Source organism: Nipponia nippon, unplaced genomic scaffold, assembly GCF_047370975.1.
Source record: "Nipponia nippon isolate SJK-2023a ecotype South Korea unplaced genomic scaffold, ASM4737097v1 scaffold_3, whole genome shotgun sequence".
Lineage (NCBI taxonomy): Eukaryota > Metazoa > Chordata > Aves > Pelecaniformes > Threskiornithidae > Nipponia > Nipponia nippon.
The window spans coordinates 52,225,442-52,244,241 of record NW_028262347.1 but is presented as its reverse complement, the minus strand read 5'-3'; the positions used below and the strand labels follow the sequence as shown (position 1 = coordinate 52,244,241).

Genomic DNA, 18,800 nt, shown 5'->3' with positions numbered 1-18,800 from the left:
CTGCCCCTCAGCTCGGCAGCTGTATTTAAACTCTGGCCCTTGGCCCTCTCCCGCACCGTACTGTAGGCACACGTACACCTTCGCTGATCCTCACCCACTGGTCTTGGCTTGACCTCACCTCCACCAGCCCTGGTCTTGCAATGAGGTTCCTGGCCCGGGTAAGGGATGTTAACTGTGAACAGAGGCTACAACGGGAAGGAGACACAGCAGCAGAGGGCAGCACACTCAATGCTGAGGATACCTCTTCAGTCCTCGAAAGTGCAGAAAAATCCAGAGAAGCACTTTTAAAAGCCCTGTTACATGATCTCACTGTCTAGCTGCACTAGCCAGGACAACTCATAAGCAGAAATACGCAGAGTATAGTTGAACTATGTGGCAGTTTTAATTTACAAACTTCAGCTCTATAATTTCTGTTAAGTATGTTGGTAATAATAGTCGTGGGTGATAAAAAAACCACTGTTGCATAGGGGGGTAAACATAGATGAGCTGTGCATGATGGAAGGGAGGAAGATAAGGCTGAGATGCAGACCTGAGTGAAGCACAGGATATCGAATGACTTAGCTGCTTATTTCCTTGCTTTTTGTGTTTTGCGTTGGAGGGATACACAGTCTAGCACATTTCTCTCACGCTTGATGACATTTTCGGATGTGCTGTTTTATATTTACATTTCAAAACATATGCACAGTTAAAATTAAGGTTACATCAATATCATCGACAATCAAGACTCAGGAAATGAAAACCTACTTCTACTAATTGAACTTAGCCAAGCTGCACATCCCATCCTTTAATCATTGCTATTAGTACTGTTTAGCTATTGACAGCATACAGAAGGCAATGTATACCTTGCAAGAAAGGCAATTTCTTCCATGCACAGCAAAACAAGTGGTAATATAATAAGCATTAGAAACCTACAAAAAACATTTAAAAAAAAAAATCTATTTGTGTAAAGCAGCTGAGCTAGTGTTACCATGAGAACATTCACTTTTTCATTTCCTGACTTCAGAGTGTCAAAAAAATTTACTTTTATTAGAAAAACTAATCCAAAAGTTATGAGCTCTCCCAATTTTATTTGTTTCTCTTCTGTGATGCAGACAAGCATCACCACAGATGAGACTGCTAACCCCCAACTTCTGGCTCAAACAACATATAAATCCAGATATTTCCCCAGTTTTTCTAAATAATTAAGAGGGGGATTGCAACCAGAGAGAAAACACCTGCCTCACCATACCTTTATAAAACGAGAGTCAACTGTTGTGTTCTTTCCAAAAGAATTTGAAGGACTAAGGGAGGAGACTTCTGTTCTTGCTTTAGTTCCAGCTTTTACTGTATTACTAGAAGAAATAAATGAGTGATTTAAAAACAAGCCACACTATCAATCTCCAAGTTCCATCAGAGTTTTGCTTATTCATTACAAGAAATTCTCTATGAATCACTACACTACAGGCAATCTGGGGCAGTACAATGACTTAGTAATAGGCAGCAGTGAAAGCCAGCCTACCTACCTATTTATATCACACTTATCATAATGGCATACATTTTCCTTGGAACTATAACTTACTGTGAGTGATTCCCACTCCCTATACCACATGACAAGGAAGCATTAGAGGTTACATTTATTTTTTTATGGGTTTTTTTAACCCAGTTTCCTAGCTAAACAGGTTTATGCAGTCAATACTATCTGCTCTGTCAGCCTGCTTACCACTCTCATTAATCACTTTCTGAACTGCTAGTTTTGCTGATATTTAACTTGGGGGTGGAGGGGGCTAAACACACTGTTCCCATAGGTATTGTCAAAAGAGACTTCTGGTGAAGGGGAGAGACCTCCAGCACACACTTCTAAAGAGGGACAGGCTGTGCTATGAATATACACACCAGAGAAGCCACCACAGGAAAGAGCTCAGGCATGAAACCTATGAAAAGTTTCAATCTTTGTATCTTTAAGGCTCCAAAGTAAAATTAACCGCAAGATCAAACCAGTAGAAGAGATTTCATTAGTACCAGTGCTCAAGGAACTAATTGCTTTTATTATTTTTGCAGGGTGTATGAAGAAGAGAAACGGTCGCCTTACATAAGAAATATCAGGTTTATCATGTAGTGAAAAAAGGGAAGTAAATGGTAAAATGGTGGTATTGTAAACAACTTTGTATTTCTTTTGTATGTGCTGAAAGGAAATAAATTCTGTCATACTGTTGACTTTGTAAAGGTTTTTCATTAAACAGCAAGAAAGGATATTGCCAGCCTATTCTCCCTTTCTTTCCAATTCCTGTTTGCCAAAAAAAGCAGAATGAAAAAAGCAAAGGCACCATTCATACATATACAGCTTAATAGCAGCAGCATTCTATGCATTGAATGGGGACTGCTGCTTGCATTAGTATAGATGACTAAGGGGAATCCATAGCTAAATGAAAACAAAATTTTAAAAAAAAGTTGTCGCAAAGTATACAGCTAAAATTACTTTAAAAGCATAAGAATCCCATGTTCTATATAAGAAGAGAAATATTTTTATTTTTTATTATTTTAGTCCCTTATCTTTCTTAACAATTTTGTTAATTGTTAAAAGAAATGCTGTTGCCACAGCACCCATGTGGTAGCATATGGATCACACAGATTTTTAAGGTTACCACAGAAGTAATGAAACATTCAAGGAAGTTAACATGTCTACACCTAAGTTTTGTGGACATTGAAAAATGGCAGATTCCAAGGAAGATTTCAGTGATTGAATCTAATATGAAGCTTCTCACTTACATTTTTTCCACCAGCACTGGCCCCCTCCAAAGCTAGGAAAAAAGCAGCACATCTAGGAATAACCCCACTGATAGTTTATAGCATCTTCACTTACATGCACTTGGAGGGTGGGATTTTTCAAGCTTAAGTTATAACTGCACTTGTACTATATATTAAGAAATCTCACAGGAAGCAAATCAAACTTCCAAATTAAGAACAATATTGCCTGTTGACAAAAACGGACTTGATAGAATTTACAGATGCACAAAACTGCAGAAAACAAAGGACAGACCTAAACTGGAAAACAACCTTTCATAAAAATTATTGTTAATTCCATTTGGTTAAACAGTTTTAAATGGTTCTGTGAAATACTATTCTCCTCTCTTTAATGACTACTATTACTTCTATTTTAAGTCATTGAAAGAAATTTGCTTAACATATGATCACAACAGAGCATACACACAGCACTGTTTTGTCTCCAGATAGCAAGAGAATAAATGGAGCAGGCAGGCTGTAGAGCAGACACTATGCTTCCTTTGAGCTTATTAAACTTCTGCAGTGAAGAACAGCCCTAAAGCACACAGCAGACTAATCTTACCAAGCATTGTTTCCAAGGTGTGCAATTTCTTTGTAAAACTGTGACTGTTCTCCAGGAAGCTCCACACCAGGCTGCTCCTGCTGCTGCTCACGTCCAGCTCCTGCACATGGTTCACATCAGCAGTTCCTCAGTTAGGGTCCACGTGCTGTAAGACAGGGTGTACTTACAAATGGGGTCACTAACCCACGGGATATTTGACTGCCGCAGGTGAATCGCAACCCAGATATGTGTCATGAGCCCCTGAGAGGGAAGCTTTGGGAACTGCTGTTCTGGTCATAAAAATGAGAGTAGTAGTCAGGAGGGATGCGGGCCTAATGCGCCAGCAGCAGGTGGTACGCAGTTCCTTGACTGCGTAAAGGCAAAGAAGATGAAGGGGAAAAGACCTTGTAGAATATGGCTCATTTCCTCAGAAGGTTCACTTTTTTTTTCCCCTCAAGCTGTGTGTCTAAAAATTACTATATTTATGTTTGTAGTAATTCTACCATAACAGTCTATAAAAATGAAATTCAGTTTCTTTTGTCCACTTTCCCCTTCACTGGCTTGATTAGGCAGACTGATCTGCCTTACTCATATGGGACTACCATGGTGTAAACCTTGCCTTCCCTGGGAAGGAAAACCAAATCCATCAACAGTGATACAGTTCAAAAGGTGATTCAAGGTACTAAGCAAAAGCACCTCCAACCCACAACCCCTCAAAACCCCACACCATCAGTTAGACATCATAACACTTCAGCTTTTCATTATGAAAAAAAACCTACACAGCATATATGTCATAGTGGTCCCCAGGCTGCTGCCTGATTATACAAGGAGGCTGCAGGACCTATCCCTCCCAGTGCCAGGCACAAAGCATGTTACAAACGGTCGAGGACAGCCCTTCAGACACCTGGGAACAGCCATAACTTCACCCCAAAAGCTGCTGAGATGACAGTGGCAAGGAAAGAGAAGGCAAGTCCTCCCAAATTTACCTAGCTGACTTTGGAAGAAAAAACTGAAACAATCTTCAGAGTGTTTTGAGGCTGACTCACCCAAAACAGAACGATGTGGTAGGAATGCAATACGCTAATAGAGCATCCCTTTTATTTGTATGCAGATGTACAGAATTACAGGCATAAAGACATTGGAAAGCACCTGAAAGAATGTATTTTCTCCCTATAAAATATTTATGACTGATCTAATCTTACATTAAATGTTTCTTAATAATGGCAAACATTTGAGGCATTATAGTCAGTCAATTGCTAGGGAATGCCATGAAACTAAATGCTTAAAATGTAGAAATTACCTTTAAGTCATCTCAATTGAATGAAATTATAAAATAGAAGATGTTCTATTCATTATTTTATGTAGGTTTTATTATAATAAACAATGTAGTTTGGTTTATGTAACAAAAGTATCCTAATTAGATCTTTCTTAAAAAGATACCAGTTTTTTTGTTAATGTATCCTGGGTAAACCATTCCAGCTAATGCAGCTATCACAGCTAAAGCCATGTTTTAATTCTTGCCAGTTGCTAAAGGAGTTATTTATACGCACAGCATGGAAGCTTATACTCCTGCTTCTTTGACTGCACATGAAAATAAAGGACATCCAAGTAAAGAGAGAGAGAGTAGAAAATTAACAATTTTAAGTCTTAGACTAACCTACATTTTCAGTAGGAGAACAGACAAATAGATGGACATGGCATGATAAATAAAAGATGTGCTTTAGCATTTCGGTGTTTTAGTAGGCAATTTGATTTATATCTCTCAAGTAAAAGACAACAAGGAATACTTTGTTTTTGAAAACTGGCACATTACTTAGAAGCCAGATATTTTTATTTAATCGTGGTAATTGTCCATTAATATTCTAATGCATGCTAAAACACTAGAAGCCCTTCCTTGCCTTTTCTCTTTCCCAAGTGTGACTTTCCTTATGACAGAGATAAATTTGTCCGAACTCCCTTCCTTGCAACTCCTTTCTGTCAACACAGTTAAAGTTAAACAAAATCAGTGAGAAAAAGAAGAGGAGGAGAAGCATTTTGTTTTAAAGAGTCATCGCCTATGTTACAAATTCACAGGTATCAAAATAAATGAAGGAGAAGACTGATGAATTATAGATGAGATCAGCCAGTAATCAATCCCCACTCCCACCCCAAGAAAAAGCCTTAGTTCTCATTAAAGACACTGATCTAAATACTAAACGTATTTCTACATGTCCTATGAGCACTGTATCTTTTTGTCTTCTTTTAACACTGCTTTGACCTGATTGCTGAAGAAATTAGGCTTAATGAGACCATATTTTTCTAGGTACAGTGATTTTCTTAACTTCTTGGCCAAGTTCCACCAAATCTGGGAGTGGGATAGTGAACTCAAGTCTAAACAGCATTAGAAATATTTTTTGATTTCAGTAGCTTACTGTGGTAAGTGTGTGCAGTAAGCACACTTTGCAGTACAAACCAACATCTCCTCAAATGCACAGCCTGCTGAAATCCAACAGTAAGCCCTACCAAAAAAATCCCAAAGAGAAGGTTTTGTCTTGAATTACTTTTATTTTCCCCTTATTCTTCCTTTTAATGGAAAACAGCTTTACTGAAATTGTAGCAATAATGAAAATGGTAAAATGGTAGCTTTTCCACCAGAATTTTAAAGACAAAAATTCACTTGGGCATTCTGAAATCTCCATTCAAGTTTTAGCGTATTTTTATTATCACAGTTCATGATGTAAGTATTATATTTATCACTTATTCATAAGTATTATGTATATAAAACTGTATTTCACATATATGAATGTGATATATTGAATGCACACATATATTGAATACTTGCATACATATGACTATGTATATATACATATATACACACACACACACAAATAGTGCCAGTTGAAACATTTCATCTTTTCTTAACCAAAAGATCTTCTGTTTGTACTATAACATAACAGTTTAGCATTTCTAGAAACAATCAGATTTTTGAAACCACTGTGAAAGGAAGCTTAAATGTAACAAAAGACCAAACCAAACAACAAAAAAAAACCAAAAACAAAACAAAAACAGAGCACTGTCATGGGTTCCTGGAAAAACTGAAAACAAAAACACATGCCAAATGGATTTTCCTTGTGGAAACAAACATATGTAAGTTTGATACACAAAAAACCCCAGGAATTTAAATAATTCACAACATAAAATATACACAGGGAAATGTAACACGCATACAAGTGTGTATAAGCCACAGATGCAAATAAATAAGGGAAAGCAAAATTAGTCCTATTTGTCACCACAGTACGCCTTTAAATTGTTACTCACCAGTTTCAGAAGCAAGCACTTTCTTTCCAGTTTAAGGGTCAGTTACTTTTCTGCATTGCCTTTAGATATAACATAATACTGTTCAGCTCTCTCAAGCTATTCATTGGCCTCAGGTAGACAACTCCCTTCTTTGCCCTCTTGACATACTGTAATCTCACTCTGTGTCCTATTTAATTGTAGTCTATATAAAAGGTGGACTCTCCCAGCTATTACAGCATAGGAAAACATAAGAATTTTTTCCACCAATTTGAAGAAAACACAGATAATATTATGAACCATATTTTATTTAGATATAAAATATGAACAAATACAATAATATATATATAATAATAATATATAGCTGAAGCAGCTACATGACAAGACAGTTAGCTAATAAGTTTCTCAATTTTTTTAATTATTATTATTTTTATTTAAAACTCATTGTCCTCCAAAGACTTCAGACTCCAAGGAAGTGACACCACTTTGCATGCATAGACAACATAGATTTCATTCTCTAAGATTTAGTATACACCTGAAGTATCTATTGATCAACCATCTATTTTACACATTGTATTGAGATTACTCAATGGCTGCCTGAAAGATTTTATGTAGGCAAGTATAAGAAGATTTTGTTTGTTTGTTTGTTTGTTAGAATTCATTCAAATATTTCAGTTTTGAAATCAGGATATAAGGAGAGGTTTAGGGTGAGGAAAATATGAAAAAAATTCTACACCATTTTAAAGACTGAGATCAGGAAAATCTTACATGAGTAATATAAAACTTATATTTCTATAGGATTAGCAAAACAACATGACTAACTCTTTCGATTCAAGGCCCATTTATGAGGACATGTGGTTTGTTGTAAAATGGATGAAGAATAATAGAGAACATGCTAAAATAGAAGCATTTGCTCAGTGCTTAATCTCCTCTTCAGCTTCCTCCTCCTTATAATTGCATAGTACAACACACTTAAATAATGATAGGAGGTATTATTGCTTTTAGTATAGGAGGTTATAATTCAGCAACACTACCACTCTGTTGAAATTCAAGAAATTTAATTCATGGTAGGCCTAAATAAAAGATCTTCGCTTATGAAAATAGCATTAGCAAGTATACTACCCAGTTATGAATCATGGGTTACACAGTTTAAATAGATTCCCAAGAGTAGCAATGTCACGATAGAAAAAACTATCGGTATGAAAAACATGATCTTTCATTTGTCACACAAAAAAAAAGTCAGAAAAATTATAAAATTTATTCTGTTAAAGTGAGATGAACACATGGTATGAGTCCATTTACCCGTCCTTGGACAATCCATTTCTTCTTCTTTTTTTTATATGAAAAAGTCTAAAGCAATATTCCACCTTGATCCATCTGTCTCTTTTGATCACTTTTTCCTAGACAGAAAAATAGCAGAAGTAATGAACCGAAAAAAAAATTACAGATCTCAAATTAAACACCAGAGACCTATTTAAAATAAAAAAGTTATCCATTTATCACTACAAATTTGGCACTACTCTGCCAATATGGACTAGAATTTCAAACGTTGTGGTCAATGAAGCATAAAATAGATTGTCAGAAAAACTGTCTGAAATATGAATCCACTGAAAAAAAATGCTTGAAAGTACCTATGATAATTTAAGAGAATCAAAATTGGCTGAATATACCTCTAAAAGGTCTCTACCTCCCTTTCTCAATTCATAAATGGCTTTCTCTTAGGTGACTTTCATAGAAGTAGTAAAAATAAGCTTCTGATTTCTACATTTGAAAACACTGTACATTTTTGTGGTAAGCCAAATCACTTCTTATCTGGAAAATATTTACTCTGTAATACAATCTAATAGCAAAATACTAAGCTTTCCCTCACACTGAAGCCATCTTCTCAGAAAATTCAGGAGGTCCACTGTCATGAAGTCCATGGTGTGCTAACCATGATGTTATATGAAGTAGAACATTACCGCAGAAAACACACCTTCTTGTCATGAAGAGGTACACTGAAATTAATTTTTTTGTAGCTGTAACTCAAAATGGAATTAAAAGAGGACTTAAAAAAAAATTCTACTCCTTACACTCCAGTTGAAAATAATCATCCCTCAACACAGATCTGAATTTTGGTCAGCCTGAATTCTACTGTTCCACATTAAAGCTCATTAAGGATAAGGCTGGCTACACCAAGTTGCAATGATTCTCTTACCAGCTTGGCTAACTTGCCTAGATAACCTCCTTAGGCCCACTTCCAGGGTACTTGGACAAAACCAGGTTAATGAAATGCTGTGTACCCCTCTTAGTTGCCACTTTGGCTGAGACGGTTTTGGCTCTGCTGACACTGCTCGTTCCATGGCTGTGCTACTCTTTTGTTTGCAATCATCCTTTCATTATTAAATGAGGATGTTGCAGCTAAAAAAAATCAACCCCAAAATAAGAGTAATTGTGTCAAGAAGCAAAAGGGTAACAAATATCCATCTAGCATTATGCATTCACTACTACCAACAATGATTAACAGAGTATTTCGCAAACTTTGAGTTCCTTCGTATCCTGACAGTTCATTAAAGAAAGATCACACGCTAATCTGTTGATGTACTAAATGAGGAAAAAAGATATCTATCTATTCTGACTTTATTTTCTCCTCTAAGAATAAGAAGAAACATCTCTGGCATTATTTTTTAATAAGCCAAATTTCATAACAAAACAGCAGCTGCATTCATATTGAAAAATATCAGACTCTAGACTCAGAACACCCAACCGTGGCTTCTTTCAAAACACCAACAGCCTCCAACACAGAATTCCTGAATTTTGTAAACAGTCTCTCACCTTTGTTTTGACCAGTGGAGAAGAGATGCTGGTGAGGGAAGCATACGAACAGACTGCAAAGAAATTGGAGTCACTGCCACAGAAAGATGGCAATAATCCAGGGTTGAACCAACCCTGCCTCTTGACGCCAGCACGTGGAGGGATGTATTATTTGCAGCTGGAAGTGGGGGATGTCTGACTGCTGACAGAAAAAAGAGCTGATAGCCAGGTAGAAGGAAGGGGAATGAAACAATTGCCCTTTCATCGTGCAGCTACTAGAAGGCACTCCAACACTTCAAGCTTTTTTTTGTCGTATTTCCTCCCTTTCTCCCCCACTGCATTCAGTCCCTGTAATCACACAATATCCAGAACACTTTGGTCCAAATCATTTGCCAGATATGGAATCAGGAAAGATTGGGTTTGAGGTTTTGTTTCCTCAGCGAGCCCAACTAGTGAAGATCTGGTAGCTTTTTGCATTATTTACAGTGATTCAGAGGTAGGGTTGTAGGAAATAAGATTAATGTTGATTTAAAAGTCTAAGAGGCAAGCTGGGAACGAGTATCCCACTGCAGCTTTCAGCCCATATTCAGAGGCAAAGACATCCAATAATTCTCAGCAGTAAGCCCCAGGACTGTAAATATAATGGCAATCTGAAATCTTCATGAGTTTCCATTTAGTATTCTTACATCGTGAGTAGAAACACGATATTTACCAGTGATTGATATCCAAGGAACATAATCTGTCTTACACCAGGTTATTTATTTATACATGAAGAGTCCTGCAGCTCTGCCTGGAGACGGAGCAGATGCATATGTATGCCCTGTACTCGGTGCCAAACTGTGACCTTCTGTCTAAAATTCCTTAGGTGGTGCATCTTCACTCAATCTTATGGCCAAAGCAATGGCTTACTCATGTTCGCAAAAGAGTGCAGCCAAGAACTCCTGTCTCCTCCTCCTAGTGCAGATTCCTTCATGGGTGGGATTCTTCTTGCACATAAAGACAATTGGCAGTATTTTAAACATACCTTCTTGGTTCTCACCACCATATCTGCAAACAAATCAACCAGTGAACTCAGGAACACCACACACACATGAGCATGCTTAAAATCAACTCTCACTCTTTTGCTTGAGAAAAAGACAAAAGCATATTTGCAGTTTAGTGCAATGTTCATTATTTGTATGACAGGAAAGTGAAGGAAGGTAATTTATGGGTATCTGTGGCCAACAGCATTGCAAAATTATTAACTGCTTACAGGGTAACTGGGTCCATACTGAATATTAAAAGTTTGTTATTTAAAATGTTATGACTTTTAGATTAAGGAGCGATTCCTCAGTAAATTCCTACATAAATTGCACTAGTGGCAAGGATTCATCCTCAGTTTTCCATTCCTTTGGTGAAAGCATCTAACACAGAATTCCCACACATCCCTCCCCAACATATAAAAGGGTAATATCCACAGAGATGCTGAGGGTTATGTTGTTAATGTTTATAAAAAAATTCTTCAGTGATGAAATTATATAAAGTCATATTCATATATGCCATGTTACCCTTCCATTCAAAGTTCAGAAGGTTGCAGATCTGAAAGGCAGACAAGTCTTTTGTTTCTGCATCACAGTTATTCCTAGGAGAATCACAGGAATAATTGAGATAAATAAATAAATAAAAGTTTTAAGCTTGAAATACCTCAGACTTCAGAAACACACCAGTCTACCTGAACTCACATTAATATATTTGGCACCTATGAAATTACCATCAAGCTCCTTCAGGGCATGCTGCTGTATAGGGTATCTTTATATGCACATCTTCAGGGAAGGACTTGATCTCCCTGTGATTGATAGAGGCACTTACCGCAACAGAATCATAATCAAGACCAAGGTCCTCTGGAGAAATAAGAACAAATAATAATGACAGTAATGCTTTAATATCCTACTAAGCAAGAATCATCTCTGCCTTCTTGTAACTTAACATTTTTTCCCTATCATTTACATCTATAAAATGTTGAGACTAACTGGTGTCACTATGACCACATTCTGGTCTTCTGCAGAATACCAGCCATAATTAAACAGCAGCATGATGAAACAGCATACTCATTCAACAAGTCTGGGGTTTTTTATATAAATATTTTTGAAGTTGAAGAACTTACCTATGAAGTAGAAAGGAGAAGCCTGAAAGAGCAAAAGATTATTTTATCATTCCAAGAAAGCAAGAACCCCAGCATTTTGGACCACCATTGTATAGGTTTCCTGAAAACAGATGCATTTGTGAATTCTGAGGGGACAGGGGACTATAAGAACCTGCAAAGATTTTTGTGTTTGGATGTATAGGAAATGTGTTGTTCTGGGCCAGTAGGGAATGTCAGATGAAAAGCTAGTGAAGAAAGGCTGAGTAAGGGGCTGGATTTAGAACCACAATGGGTGAATTACTGGGGGAGGGGGAGAAAGAGTTAACACCAACGCAAAAGGATTTGCGGTTCTCTCAGCTCTATGTTCATTCTGCAGTTTATGGACATGAGGGACTGGGGGGGGGGGGGGGGGGAGTGGGGAGGGGAAAAGCAGAACAGCTTATTCCACCTTCAGGTGCTAAGCACCTTGAACAGATGGGTAAAGCGAGAAAAGGAAGCAGTACAAATGGACAGGGCAGACTCTTACACAGAGTAGTAAATAGAGAGAATGCAAGAATAGGGCATCCTACCAAACACATAAGATTATTTGTTGTCGTCCTCCTCCTCTGAGGTCCACAAGACACCCACATTCCCTGTTAACCCCTGCAAAACACAGATAAGACACAATGTTTGATGAAGATAAACTCCCGATTTTTCAAAGTAAAAACGTACCACCTAAACAGATAAATATTATATGGTGAGGAATATACCTACAGTAAACAATTCTGTTGATGCGATGCACTTCATGATCTTATTTGTTGATTTTGGAACAACATGTTTGTTCAGAGCCTGCAATAAACAACCAAATGTTCTTTCATCAGAAAGTGCAATTCCACCAAGTTAGTTAAGAACTATTCTAAGAACACTTAATAGCATCCAGGTTCAGTCACCGATTTTCTATTTTAAGCAGGAAGAAAGGTACAGCACAAACAATACGCAGGATAAAAGCCTGACAGCAAAAACTCCACACATACCAAAGAAAATAACGTGCCTATGACAGCTACAACAGCAGCAATTTTCAGCTTCTTACACTACTCATGCAACATGCTTTACAGTCATCCCCCTTGCATAAATCTGTATGTTATAATTTTGCATTCCAATGGGTCAGTTTGTATGCTCTATATCTGCAAATGAGCCAGATAATACAGAATGTGAGAAGTGATTTGTGCTATCAGTGACATCAGGAGTTTTGCAGCTGTAGTTATTAACAGATATTTTTTCATCCAGCAGCATCAACTAAAATCAATCATTCTGATAACCAGGCATGGCATGAGCTGCCCGCCCTGTCATTTCAATCTGATTAATCACACGTACACAGACCTTTACCTTAAAGGAGCAATTGTTCACATTTAATCATGAAGATACATTCAAGCATACCATCACAGATTACTAAATTTAAGTGCAATTTATGTCTTATATTTTGGCAAATATGTTTATGATAATACAGCTTTGGCATATAGATGTATTGTTTCGTTCATTTTACAAACATTAAAATCTAGGCTAATGTGTTGTACTTGGAATCATTTATCACATCAGATTTGCAGCTTTTGAAGCTTCCATTATACACATATCTTTATCTGCAGATTTATCCTAATAACCCAGGTACAGATAAGTTATTAGTTATTATGTCTTCTTCAGACTGTGCTTGCTAGACAGTAGGTATCTTCATCATAGATGAAACGTGACTTCATTTTACCTGAACATCCTACATTCTATTAACTGGTCCTTCTTTTGTTTCAATTTTCCTTTTTAACCTTGGAACAAAGCACAGCTCTTCCCTTAAGAGTTACGCAGGAGTTGTTCTTTCTCTTTTAGGTTTTGGGGTATTGTTTTGTTTTGTTGTTTTGGGTTTTTTTTTTTAATTTGTTTTTCTTTTTAAAAGGAAAGACATACAAGAGTCCTTACACAAGCATAAAACTTTACAAGTCAAAGCAGACTGCTCCAGCAAAAACACACTTCTGTGCTAAAAACAAGTTGAATTTGAGGTCTGTCAAACTGATAACATATTAGACTCTACTAGAAACATCCTACATTCCAGATACGCTTCTTGATTAGGCCTAAGCACACAAAGGCATTCAATTGTCCTGGGGTCCACTACTATTCAGCAACCCACATAGGCATATGCTTCACTTTCAGTTCAGAAGCCAATGAAATAAGTATGTGCTGAAAATTGACTATAACTCTAAGTGCTCTGCTGGTACAAGTGGAGAAACCCATAATTTTTGGCTATGCTGCTAAACTGAAGTCATGTGTAGCAGACAACTATGTTATTTATTACATGTATCCAGCAGGTGACTCCTTAAACTTTTAGATTCTTTAAAAGTATAAATTCACCAATATTTCCCAGTTGGGTCTGTTTTTCTGAAGGGTCAGAACCATACGTTAGGAATTATTTTTTATTTACTGTTTCTACACTTGATAATACTTATGCTTCATAATATATGTACTTTCTCAAAGACTGTTGTACTTGAATCTATATATGAATTGCCTGATTAACATTTCTACATTTTACATTTAAATAAGTACATTTAAAAATAATTTAATAAATGTTTTATTCAAATAAGGCAAAAGATCATTAGTCAAAAATATCACATAATGGATATAAACTGAACCTTTCTTTCGTTTGTAGCCCAATGTGCACAAGGCCCCCAAATGACAGGCTGCTGATCTGGCTGCTGCCCAACTGGGCTCTCACAAAATGACAGGTTGGATAAGTTGACGAGCAACTAAACACTTGCAAGAGAGGAGAAAGCATTCTTCTGCCAAAGAATTTTGAAGAGAAAAGCTAAAGTGTTGGAGGCAACTAGAGAGTTGTTTATGTTTAAATAAATTGCAGAGACATAGATTCATGAACAGAGTGCAAGTAATTACTCAAAACTACGCAGTACATTTATTTTCTCAGTCCTGAACTGAGATATAGAAGGATATTGCTTTCTACCACGTCATGCACCAGCAGTACATACATTATAACACTTCCAGAGGTTCAATCATCACTCAGTAAAGCAATCAACAGTAGCTAGGCAGAATGTAACAGGAGTGTAATCGCCACTAGAAACCTTAATGTCTTAATGTAAGTGCTCCTTAAGATACAGAAAGCTGGCTTTTCAAAACATTCCTCCTCCTCATATCCTAAAGTATTTTTTAGAGCAAGAAAAATTGTTAATATTATTGTACCCACCCAGTTTAGCAACAAAACACTATCACCTTTGGTCTTGATGTTGCAATGCACCTTTATCAAGTAGAAAACAGGTATCAACAAACTGCACAGTAACCTATATTTTATACAGGGTATCTTATGCGGATACACTACAGCAAGTGATTCTGGATCTTTGTTAGGCTCTGAAAAAAAGTTTAAAGCAAGGATTTTTGTACATATAGCCATAAACAAATTAGGAATCTAGAAAATGCAACCACAGATCAGAACATTAGTCCATCTAGTATGTAGACCGTCTCCATAGCTGCTAGCATCGAGGAACATGCAAAATACCTGTCATTAAGTAAATGAGGATAATACCTGCCGAGTCACAGGTTGCATCCACACCATTGTCTTTAATAGCTACTCATTAGCCAGTTCTCTGTTGATTTTCCAGTCTCTTTTTAAATCAGTTTGTACTGTTGACCTTCCGAAAATAGTGAAGAGATGCATTCCACAGTTTAAATTCTGTAGTTCAGGGGTGAAAAAAAACTGCCTTCCCCCCCCCCGCCGTCTAAGCCTACTAGGTCACAATTACACTGGATTCCCCTGGTTCTTATGGAAGATGATGAACAGCTAGTCCCTACTTATCCCCTGTGCAGCAATCATCTTTGTATTCAACTCTACTATAGCACGTCCCACAAACATAGCTCTTCTATGCTTAAAAGTTCCAGCCTGCCCTCATAGAGAAAATCATCTAGGTTCACTTTCTTCCATTTTTTCTTAAGACCATTTGATAAAAAACTTGATAAAAAATACTCCAAAATTCAAAGTAAATTAGAACTATGTTTCCCTCTTCAAAAGCTGAAAAGCTGTGTTAACTATTCCCCACTACATCACATTTTATTCGATTTATTTTCAGTGCTATACCCCAGCAGCCCTCTTAAGAACTCTTTCAAACATTTGGAATTTATCACCTTACTGTTTTACTGAATATTCTGGTGTTATGAAAAAAAGGCTAACAAACTATCAAAATCATCTTTTTGAAGACAAGATCGTTTCAGGCTTTTTTTATTTCTCCTTTTAAAGATGGTTTTCATGCTCAGATTTTTCTATATTCTCTCCAACATTTTTTGTGTGAAACGGGTTGATACAATATTGCACTGAGCATTTAAAACGCCATTCCTACCACAGATTTAGAAAGGCATACTAACAGGTTTTAACTTCTTTGTTCCCATTCCTTATCTCTTATGCCGTATCTGTGACTTTTGACCCTGTAATTAGAAAAAACTGACCTGTCCTGACTAATGGCAAAAAGCAAACAGCACAGAATACAGGACATGACAGCTTTCCTTCTCTTTACCTGAGACCTCACAGTTGATCAGGAGCCTCCTAAGTTAGGGTTTCCGTATGTAAAAATAAGTAAATAAATAAATAAACAAACACACAATGAAGAGTAACGATGAGTGGCTAATTCTTCTCACCATACAAAAAAGTAATTTTTTTTAATGTAGTAATGCACTTTTGTCTTCTTGAAAAGAAACACTTGCTTTTATTATACAAATTCAGTTTAAAGAGTTGAACGCCACAAGACATCATAGAAGCCAGGAACTTCAGTAGGCCTTTTCTTTTTTTTCCCCCCAGATCATCAAGAGTATCCTTCAAGAGAGGAGCCAAGTAGGTATCCATTAACTGGGTAAGAAGAATTTCTCTCAACAGATTACTTTATTGTCATCCAATAAAATAGTTCTTGTATTTTCCTGTGAATAACATAGTACACCCAAAAGAGGACACTAAAGACAAACCAGCGACTTGATGGATTATGAAATATGTTACTTATGCAGCAAAGGCCCTTGACTTTGCAAGGAGGAATGAGGCAATATGCCCGGTCATGATTTTCTTCGCTGACTAATTGGATTATACCATAAGGGCTTGGGGAGTGTTTGTTTTTTTTTTTTAAATATGTTTTAACTGGCCACTGTACATTCAAGATCAATTTCTGTTCCTTCATTTTTTAACTTTTAATAATAAAAACAAAATTAAGATACAAAACACTACATTACATCTTCTCAGTTTGGCTGACCCCTTTTGCAGCTTCTAGCATATGAATATATTTTGCCTGCAAAAAAAAAAAAACACAATATTTTGTCTCCTCAAAGAAAAGAAATTAACCAATAATGCAGCAATATTTTGATCAACTACAATTTGATATGATTCAATTTGTAGAAGGAAGGTTTAAATTTTAAAAGGGAATGTGTAGGGAAAATTTAAAGACAGTTGTTCAGAAAACCTAATACATAATATTCCCCTAAATTGCTAACTTGAAAGTTCTCTCTGAGAAGCTATAAATGTGGTCAACGTGATGTTCAACATATTCACGTAAATAAGGCCTTTGCAAGACTATAATGTGGTTTTTCAAGAATATACTTTTCTGAATGTGTGCAATGTCATATTTCATCTTATCTGTAACTGTGATATTTACTTTTAACTCATTTCAGAAATGGGAGTACATTTAGGAAACAAGGAAAGTTGAATTTATCAGAACTGAATCCGATACATTAATATGGCGTAAGTAATATAATTGAGGAATGTTAACTACAGTCTATTGCTACCATCCTACTCCAATCCAATGCTTATCATGTAGGCGACATGCAATTCTTGAAACTTAAACATGGTTTCTTTTTTTTTTCCTATTTAGTGTATTTCAGGAAGTCAACATTATAACCATTTTCCAAAAAAATCTGGGGGTGGGGAGGAGTCTAATTTTTCAAATGTACTGATTTTCTCCAGATTCTGTTAAAGACTTTTCACAAGAAAAGCAATAAAGAAAGAAAGCAGATGATGCTCTGAATTCTGTCATCATGCTCTCTTAGGACAAGCCCCTAGACACAAAGATGTCAGAAAGGAAGGTTCTTACTCATTTAATACAATGACTAGGTGAAGAAGAAATTAAAACAGAATAGAGAAAAAATCTGAGAATCTGTAATCAATATTAATATTAAAAAAAATAAAAAGGACCAGATCCAAAACAATATTTTAAAATAAGGTCACTAAGATATATTTTGTCCATATTGTATCATGAACTGATACAACTATACACCAGAAAAATCTACAAAGAATGCAGTATTAAAAAACTAAAAATTGCATGCTGTTTGAACTGCTTTCAACTGTCAAGTGAGACGTGGAAGGTCAGATAGGTCTGAAAGCATATATAAACTTTTTATTTTTTCTTTCTTCGTAATATATTTGCAATTATGACATTACCTAAATTCAGTTTCGATAACATAACTGAAATCAAGACACTGTGCATACAATATATTGCTATATATCAAGAAACATAGGAGCTGAGCAGGCCTTTCCTTTTAGGTATGTAGCAGTGATATGGTCATAATTGACATTTTTGTCACGTTGCTGCAAAAGTCCCAGTTTGTGCTGCATAAATGCACAGAAATTCAGCTGCATTTCACCGCTCTCTTCCCCTACCTGCCATTTTACTTTCTGCTCTCTTCCTTCCAGTCTTTCATCACATGTGAGAATTCAATATTTTTTCTTCTGCTTGTTGACAGGAAAAAAGAGCCTATAGCGTCTCCGGACTACATGGTCCTGAACAAAAAAAAAGAAAAATCAGCAAAATTGCAATCAACATCCAGATAAGGTCCTCTAATTTCTTTCTGAATATGAAACATAATTTAAATCACAACACTGCTAATGCTGAAGTTAAAAACAAACACCCCCCCTTAAAAAAAAAAAAACACCAAAAAACCCCAGAACATGTTATGAAATGACAGAATGAGATGTGATTTATGCTCTAATTCTAATTTTTATAGAATAGATTTAAGATAGGACACATCAACCATATTAATATTCAAGTCTATCCCTTTAAGTATCACACAGTCACTAATCAGAGCTGAAGGGGATGGAGCTTTTCTCACAGTATTCATTCTCATTTTAAAATGACTTAATTTTGAACTATTTTATATTCAAAACACTTTTCTTTATCTGGCATGTAACCCCTACAGTTCAAGTAGTTAAACAAACAGCATCTAATTTGATGTTCTGTAAAATTAATTTCAATAGAGCGGCTGATGAAAAACAGAAAGGTTTTAGTATTTTATAGGTATTTCTAAAGCTTGTCCCTC

At 36.3% G+C, this 18,800-nt stretch overlaps 2 long non-coding RNA genes across 2 annotated transcripts; both read right to left on the bottom strand.

Moving 5' to 3' along the window:
• Positions 1–7,076: 7,076 nt before the first annotated feature.
• On the bottom strand, positions 7,077–10,987 carry LOC148054593 (uncharacterized). The gene is made up of 3 exons (XR_015706807.1): positions 10,915–10,987; positions 9,389–10,414; positions 7,077–7,974 (listed from the first exon to the last, which is right to left on the bottom strand). It is a non-coding gene; the product is annotated as an uncharacterized LOC148054593 (long non-coding RNA).
• A 134-nt stretch (positions 10,988–11,121) lies between these two features.
• On the bottom strand, positions 11,122–18,255 carry LOC148054592 (uncharacterized). The gene is made up of 5 exons (XR_015706806.1): positions 18,145–18,255; positions 12,243–12,317; positions 12,059–12,131; positions 11,511–11,532; positions 11,122–11,247 (listed from the first exon to the last, which is right to left on the bottom strand). It is a non-coding gene; the product is annotated as an uncharacterized LOC148054592 (long non-coding RNA).
• Between the last annotated feature and the right edge of the window lie 545 nt (positions 18,256–18,800).